This window comes from Ursus americanus, chromosome 25 (assembly GCF_024610735.1).
Source record: "Ursus americanus isolate L20-20 chromosome 25, mUrsAme1.1.p, whole genome shotgun sequence".
Classification (NCBI taxonomy): Eukaryota; Metazoa; Chordata; class Mammalia; order Carnivora; family Ursidae; genus Ursus; species Ursus americanus.
In genome coordinates this window covers 19,795,825-19,804,708 of record NC_142151.1, presented here as the reverse complement: position 1 = coordinate 19,804,708, position 8,884 = coordinate 19,795,825, and the positions used below count along the sequence as shown (strand labels likewise).

Below are 8,884 nucleotides of genomic sequence, written 5' to 3'. Positions count from 1 at the left end.
GAACCATCGCCTAACGCCTCGGCTGGTCCCATATGAGAAATACTGTGTGTCCTGCCCTCTTGCCCTTCACTGGCCATTTCCACCACCTGCACCACTTGCTGAATCAAGGACGCAGATTCCTGAAATCTTCCTCCAAGACTGCCACATCCCATGAGATCATCCCAATGTGAGATACTTTATCTCATCCCGTATCTCTCAGGCCTCCCTCTAAGGATACAGTTTAGTTCTAAACCTAAAGAGGAAATAAAATGATGTAAATTCACATTATGTCATTTTTTAAAAACTTCAGTGAGAGCAATGTGGTATAAATATGTTAGTGTGATTAATGATCCTCATTTTACTTTATAATGTGGCTAGGGATAGAAAGGGCGGCAGCATTTCCACTGTCTTCTCTGCTTGTTCTTGCATTATACATTTTTTCAGTCTATGAATTTTTCTTTTTTTTTGGCAGAAATCTGTTAGAACCATTTGTCAATTTGGAAGGTTAGTGCCATTAAGACTAGACACTATAATCCATAAATCCACTTCCCTAGGTGCAGGTAAACTGTGAGACATCGTTAATTCCCTCTGTGTTGTAAAATTTTTGCTTTTCTTTCAGGATGTATTGGGAAATGTGCATTACATAGGATTGTCTCATGCACATTCAAGTGAAGAAGCCAGAATCAATCCATATATTTAATATTAGGAAAATAATATATTTTTCATAAGGATTATATAACTAGTGTTACATTAACATTCTAACATTTTCTTCAACCTTTCATGGCTCATCTTACACATCCATTTTGAGAGCACCATTTTAGGAGAAGCCAAATTCATCTGAAGGAAGCACCAAATATCCCGTTCTTTCTGTTCCTCCATGTTCTCCTCTCATCTCAGTGACCCTCTGTTTGGTTTTGTCATCATTAATGCTTCACATCTGACCTCAGGCTTCTGGGCTTCTAGACTGCCTGTTCAACTACTCTTTTAAACCTAATCTTTCATTTCACAGAGACATCCAGTCTCACCCCTATATATCACCCCTTTCATCTATTCACTTCCTTCTCAATGTAATGTAAGAGAGACAGCAAAGCACATTGGTTAAATCTAGGATTCTAGAGTCAGACCAACCGGGTATGTGATGTGGAGAGCCACTTTTCCTCTCTGAGCCTCAGTCTCTTCAACATGGAAAGCAGAGGTAAAACAGGAGCTGACAAAGTCTTCCTGGGAACAGTAAATAAAATAAGGTATGTAAGGTGTCATCCAGAAGGTTTAGGGTTCTAACAGGTCAACCAACTCTATGAAATGTGACTGAGTGGTCAAGATGAATGGAGTCTGAGGGTATCCGGTGAATTATGTCATAGTAATGTAAATGAAATAATGTAAAAGGTAAGTGTGTCATAGGTAAGTGTAAATGTGTAAATGTATTGTGTCATAGTATTATCATCATCACAATAAATGTGTCATAGTATTGTGTCATAGTATTATCATTATCACGATCATGCCTGTTGATTTCCTGGTTGTCTTATTCGTCCCTCTCTGGGCTCTGTATCACCCTATCACGTCTGAATGTGGAAATATCAACCAAATGCCTACAGTTTGCTACTGTCTGCTCTCCTTAACATCCCTTCATTCTATTATTGATCCTTGGTAATTCTCTAGATCTTGACAATATCTCTTCCTCTTTTTCCTAATGCTAACTCTCTCAGCCACACAACTGAGATCTCAATTTGGACACTATCAACAGTGTTAAAAATACTGAAGCACAGAGAAGAAGAAATGCAGAGGGGTAGAATGGCATTATATGTATCCTAAAGTCTACCCCCAGGGCTGTCACCATAACCTATCATTTTCAGAATTGGAATTTAGCATCATTAAAGAATTTGGTTCAGAAAATAATAAATGTTTGGTGAAAAACCAAGGTGTGAGCTTGGAAATGTCTCTCCACTTCTACCTAAGTCAGGTCATCACCCCCTTGATGCCACATGCTTCAGAGTTATCCCTCATGACATGCCTGGCTCTTGGGTCTGCGTCATCTATCTGTAGCTGGCCAAACATGTTTTAAGGACAACGCTTCATTTTCCAATTTTCGGTGAATCTGTTCACTCCAGGCTTGATTTGGAATGCATGGTCTGGCTGAAATAACTTAAGCACATGTGGCATAAGCTGTCACTTTGAGTGACACTTTCTCATATTTATGCTGCCGACATCTCTGCAACTAGAAACTGCAAAAGTGGAACAAACGGGGCAGTAATGGCCAAAGAACACAGGAAAGTTTCTCCCTCAGCTACTCTCATTTCTCTAGTTGCCAGGCACTTTCCCCCCTATTCATCCTGCCTCAGGCTGTTTCCCCTCCATTAGTCAAACCTTCTAAGTCAAGAAGCATTTCTGTGAAACAAGTCATTCTTTCCAAAATTCCAGAGATGAGCTAAAACGAAGGAAAACTGAACCTGTGCGTAAAAGGCAATGAGTCTGATACCTCCAGTGCGCTCAATGTCAATCTTCGATGCTTAGGAAACTTTATATTTTATACCACTGGGACCTAAAATAGAATCCTGAGGATGTAAATTAGGCTTCTAGGATTCTATTAGAGGTTAATTATACTGGAAGTATCTAGGACATTTCATTTTATAAACTTTGAAGCTAGGAAAATATTCTTAGTATTTATAGTTTGGGGGAAAATAAGGGAATAAAAAGGAAATACTCTGTTGATGCTTTCTTTTAGATTATGTATAGAATTACATGTTGATAGTCTGCCCAGAATTTCAAAACCTTGGATGTATATATCAAAGGTACTCCATACATGCCTTTCCTTTTGCTTCTATTATTTCAGACACCCAAGTTCCCTTAAGCAGAGACCGAGCACCAGAATTTCCTGTCTGGAACATGCCTACCAAGTCAGCATGGCCAGACCTGAATCAGTAATTGTCATGCTTTCTCAGCTCTTCGTATTTTCTCAAACGCCCAACAGACACAGCTCATTTGTAAGACAACTCCACTTTAGAAGACAATGGCTAAGTGTGAACACATATTGTCCTTGTAAAATGTGAGATACAGTGTAGAACACTGAAATAGACGATTTCTATCACCCCACACAATATAGGTGCCATTTTTATTCAGCTCCCTACAAATTCTTCCAAGTTCTCACCTTCTTCTTACATTTTAGGCTCCAGGATCGTATTGCATATGGTTTTAAAGGCCTAGCTACTGCTGAACAAAGCGGGAATACTGTGCTTTGCGGACTGTTTATACCAATCATGTTTATGCATTTCAGCATTATGTTGCCTTTTAAAACATGCAACATATTTGATACATTCTAAACTTGTTCTCCTAAGTGAGTCAGATTGCCTTTACACCCTGTAGTGGTATGAATCACAGCAAGAAGTACCTAAAAAAGAGGAGGAATGAATATAAATTTCACTTAAGCAGCCCTTGTTATCACAAGCAAGAAAGGCCAACATGTTATTATCTAGGTTTTTCAAGTGATAAAAGAAATCTTTAAAAATTTTTGATAGTAAATGTAAAATGCAAAGCTATAAAACTCCTAGAAGAGAGCATAGGAGAAAACCTAGATGACTTTGGGTATGGCAATGACTTCTCAGATATAACACCAAAGGCACAATCCATGAAGGAAGAACTGATAAATTGGACTTCATTAAAAGGACAAATGAAAGGCAATGTAAAAAGAATGAGAAAACACAACACACTCTGGAAGAAAATATTTACTAAAGACCCAGCTTTAATAATTCCATTATTAAAATATGGGCCAAAGCCCTTGACAGACATCTCACCAAAGAAGATACACAGACAGCAAATAAACACATGAAAAGATGCTCCACATCATATGTCATCAGGAAAATGAAAATTAAAACAATGATGAGATACCACTATATACCTATTAGAATGGTCAGGTTCCGGAACACCGACAATGTGGTTACGTGGAGCAACGGGAACTCTCATTCATTGCTGGTAGGAGTGCAAAATAGTACAGGCACTTTGGAAGACAGTTTGGTGGTTTCTTACCAAAGTGAACATATTCTTACTACACAATTCAGCAAGCATGCTCCTTGGTATTTACCAAAAGGAGTTGAAAATTCATATCTACACAAACACCTGCACATGGATGTTTGTAATAGCTTTATTCATAATTGCCAAAACTTGGAAGTAACCAACTTAGCCTTCAGTAGGTAAAAGGATAAACAAACTGGGGTACACGCAGACGACAGAATATTATTCAGCACTGAAAGAAATGAGCAATCAAGCTATAAAAAGACATGGAGGAACCCTAGTAAAAGAAGTCAATATAAAAAAGCTACATATATGCATGAATCCAACTATATGTCATTCTGAAAATGGCAAAACTTTGAAGATATTAAAAAGATTATTGGTTGTCAGGGGTGGGGGAAATGGGAAGGATGAATAGGCAGAGCATGGAGGATTTTTAGGACAGTAAAAATACTCTGAATGATCCCATATGATAAGTACATGGCATTATATATTTGTCCAAACCCATGGAATGTACAATACCAAGAGTGAATCCTAATGTGAACTATAGGCTTTAGGTGATTATAATGTGTCTGTGTGGCTTCATAAATTATAGCAAATGTCCCATTCTGATGGGGGATATTGATAAAGAAGGTTGTACATGTGTGGAGGCAGAGGGCAATGTGGAAAATCTCTGTACCATCCTCTCAATTTTGCTGTGAATCTAAAACTGCTCTTAAAAAAACTAGTCATTAAAAATAATAATGATTTTTTTTCAAAAAAGTAAAAAGTGTAGGGGGAAGAAATGACTGTCCCAACTTAATTCCTAAAAAATTCAAACCTAGGAGTTTTGCTCCTGTATCTTCAGTCTCCCTTCCTCTCATCAGTATAAGGAATACATATGGATTCTGATGCTCATGGATGGAGCTGACTTGGGATTCTGCATTTCTCATAAACTCCTGCTTGCTGGTCTGTAGACCATGTTTTGTATAGCAAGCTACCCACCACCTTGAGGGCCAGGTGTGCTGGGTTTCTAAGGAATCTCATTATGATCCTGATGAGTGGAGCACAGGCTCTTGTTTTGGCCTCCCTTCTTGACAACTTGCTACTGGGTGAGCTGAGGAAAAAAATTACTGGAAGGAGGATCTGAGTTTAACTTATGGATCTGCCCACTTGTGCTAGGACTAGAAAGAGAACTATAGGTAGAAATACAACTGGAATGGATGTAAATAGACCAGAATTATGTCTACTGATTACCCAATGACTTTGGTAAGCTACATAACTTCTGTAGAACCTCATTTATTTAGCTTTCAAATTATGAGGTTGGACTTATGGAAGTCTTGGTCACAGAGCAAAGAAAGCCAACTGGGGTGGGGTGCAGGGTGGGCGCAGTGAAGAGCTGAGGATGTGTCAGGATATGAGGGTACCAAGGAGGACTGGTTGAATGTGAAGAGCAGAGTATGGTCACAGCCAAACCTTTAATATTAATGTCAAGTTCGGAGAATAAGAAAGAGGTGAGTAGTAAAAATGAAGTTTAAGAGCAGGATGCAGAGAAAAAACTAGCTGAGTGAGTACTTGCCTGAAGGGCACTGTGTTTGGAGATCAGAACAAAAAGGCCTTCATGAGAAAAGCTTAGTTTCCCATATAGTAAGGATCAGAAGATCTGATCCTGATTGCAGAACCATCCCTGATTACAGAATCTGGGTTGTGTCTCCCACCTCATCCTTCCAGACCATCCCAAGAGATCTAGGAGGTTCCATCCAGGAAAACACTAGGAGTTCTTGGAAGGGAAAGAAGGAAGAGGATTATTGGTTGGAATAAAAGCAGGGTTGAATGAGTTCCAGAAAGCAGGGTTCTCAAACTCGTGGACAACAAACAATCTGCAGAAGAAGACAACTTCAAAAAACCAACTAGAAGCAATATGCAGAGAAGTAAGATGAGAGGGGCCTCCTCAAGAAAGAAGACTGCTGGTCCACAGTAGAAGAATCTCTCCCAGGCAGTTGTGGGGGGGGGGTGTCACTCTGCACAGAACCCCCCTTCAGGATCCATGAGGAAGACAAGAAAGAACAAACAGAAGGCCCCTGGAAATGGAGATGGTGGCAGTACCAGCAAAGCACCCCCACCACCTCGGAAGAAAAGGGCCCGGGCAGACCCCACTGTTGAAAGTGTGGAGGCATTTAAGAATGGAATGGAAGTGGGGAGCCTGGGTGGCTCAGTCGATTAAGTGTCTACCTTCAGTGCCGGGATCGACCCCCATGTTGGGCTCCTGCTCAGTGGAGAGTCTGCTTCTCCTTCTCCCTCCCTCGTCCTGCTCGTGCTCGCTCTTTCACTCTCTCTCTCTCAAAAAAAAAAAAAAAAAAAAAGAATAGAATGGAAGTTAAAGTGAAGATTCCTGAAGAATTAAAACCATGGCTTGTTGAGGAGTGGGACTTAGTTACCAGACAATAGCAGCTGTTCCACGCCCTGCTAAGAAAAATGTAGACGCCATTCTGGAAGAGTATGCAAATTGCAAGAAGTGACAGGGAAATGTTGATAATAAGGAATATGCGGTTAAAGAAGTTGTGGCAGGAATAAAAGAATATTTCAATGTGATGTTGGGCACTCAGCTGCTCTACAAATTTGAGAGGCCCCAGTACGCAGAAATCCTCTTGGCTCACCCTGATGCGCCGATGTCCCAGGTTTATGGAGCCCCACACCTACTGAGATTATTTGTAAGAATCAGAGCGATGTTGGCATCTGCGCCCCTTGATGAGAAGAGCCTTGCATTATTGTTGGGCTATTTGCATGATTTCCTAAAATATCTGACAGAGAAAGCTGCATCTGTTTACTGCCAGTGATTACAGAGCAGCTTCGGCTGAGGACCACTGCAAAGCCCTGTGAGGGTCTACTGACCACTCACTGTTATGTCTGGTATCTGCAAACACTCTTTTTGTTCTTAGTCTTTTTCTTGTATAATTGATGTTCTTTAAAATTGTTAGCATATAACAGGGCTTATGTTTCAGCTTGTTTTCTGTTTTGTTTTAAACGGAAAATGAAAGGAGTGCAAGCTCTTCTCATTTCAAAGTTGCTACCAGGGTACGCAGTAATTAGACAAAGAAGAAACATTCACTAGAACGTTTTATTGCCTAGTTGACAACACTGCTTGAATGCTGGTGATTTTATCCCTTTGACACCACACAATTTTTGAGTATCTGTTAATGCTACGTGACAAAATGTCCTGATTCCTAGTGCCAAAGGTTCAACTTAATGTATATACCTGGAAACCTATGCATTTGTGCTCTTTTTTAAGTGGTGCTTGAAGTAAAACAGCCCATCCTCTGCAAGTCCATCTATATTGTTCCTTAGGCATTCTATCTTCGCTCAAATTGTTGAAGGATGGCGATTTGTTTCATGGTTTTTGTATTTGAGTCTAATGCACGTTCTGACATGATAGAGGCAATGCATTATTGCATAGCCATGGTTTTCTGGAGAAGTTGATATTTTAGGGATTGTATTTCAGATCTTAAATAAAAATTGTTTCTAAAATTCAAAGCAAAAAAAAAAAAAACAAAACAAAAGCAGGATGTAGAGTAGAACAAGGTACTAGATCTAAAAAATGAGTCAATGGAGACTATAAAAGATGTGTACTATGAATGACGAATAGTGATCAGAGAGGCTGTTCTATGTGAGATCATGACCTGAGCTGAAATCAAGAGTCGGAGGTTTAACCAACTGTGCCACCCTGGCATCCTGTGACTAATCTTTCAGATCTCTCCCAGATCTATAATTTCATGATCATTGCTTACCTTTTTCTTCATCCAGGCCCCTCCTTAGAATCACCTTGGACCATTTGTCCCATGGGTTTCCATCTTCAGTGAGCATTCTTAACCTCTCTGTGGAAACTTAGAAGGTTATTTTCAAAAGTATTTTTGTCTTTTATTGGCCTAATTTCTTATATTTATGCTTTTCGTCTTTCAGCACACATTCCGTTTTCCCCTGCAGCATCATGCATTAGGCCATGTTCTACTGTATTCTTTAACATTTCTCATTTCACTAACACACCATTCTATTCTTTTGAATTTCCACTGGAAGCAATTTTAGTGGTATATATAATAATATTCTTCAAAACTCTTGTCCTGTGTTCTTTTCCATAATGAAAAAGTCACATTAAAAGAGTTTTCTATGTATTTTTGTTGTGTTGATTTTTTTCTCACGTTAGCAATGTTATAATTAAGTCAATAAATTTGAGTCCACAGACTATTACTAGTTTGAGAACTCTTCTTTGCTGATTAATGTCCAGAAAGCTGTGTGGTAACTTTATATTCAGTTACTGTTTTCAACTTTCTAAGAAGCAGCACTTTTGTTTTATGAACGATAAGCAAATTGTTAAAAAGTACTATATATTTTCCTCAGAGAATCTTTAGCAGAAATAGATACACCTTGTCAATGCAGATAAAGAAGTAGGTCCATATTTATATGTTCCATTAAAATGACAACCTCAAATACTACCTCCATGCGTAGATGTTCACATTACACAAATTTTTATCTATTTCTGTGCATTCTAACACTTGGAATTGACAAAACACCTCTAAAATCCCCCAACCAACAATTACTGTTAATGATATGATCATGGGAGACATTTCAAAATATAAACAGTATCTCAAAAGCAATCTGCTAGGAAGAAAGAACATAAGCTTTACTTTCTTGTAATATAGTTTTTCTTTCAAAGAAAAATCCTCCTCCTATCAGCTCTCACAATATGGACAAACATTTTTATTCAGCTGCTTGCAATCCCTTTCTAGTTCTCTACTCCAATTCTCTGTCTTAAATTTTAGACTCTGAAGCTGTGTCACACACAGTTAAGAGCCCGATAAACAAAACAGGAATATTGTGCTTTGTGGACCTGGGATCATCACATTCTCTCAAGGCCACGTGCTTCAGAATC

General features: G+C 39.0%; 1 pseudogene; it reads left to right on the top strand.

Moving 5' to 3' along the window:
• The first annotated feature begins 5,600 nt into the window (after positions 1-5,600).
• On the top strand, positions 5,601-6,840 carry LOC123781749 (mortality factor 4-like protein 2; annotated as a pseudogene).
• Positions 6,841-8,884: the final 2,044 nt, after the last annotated feature.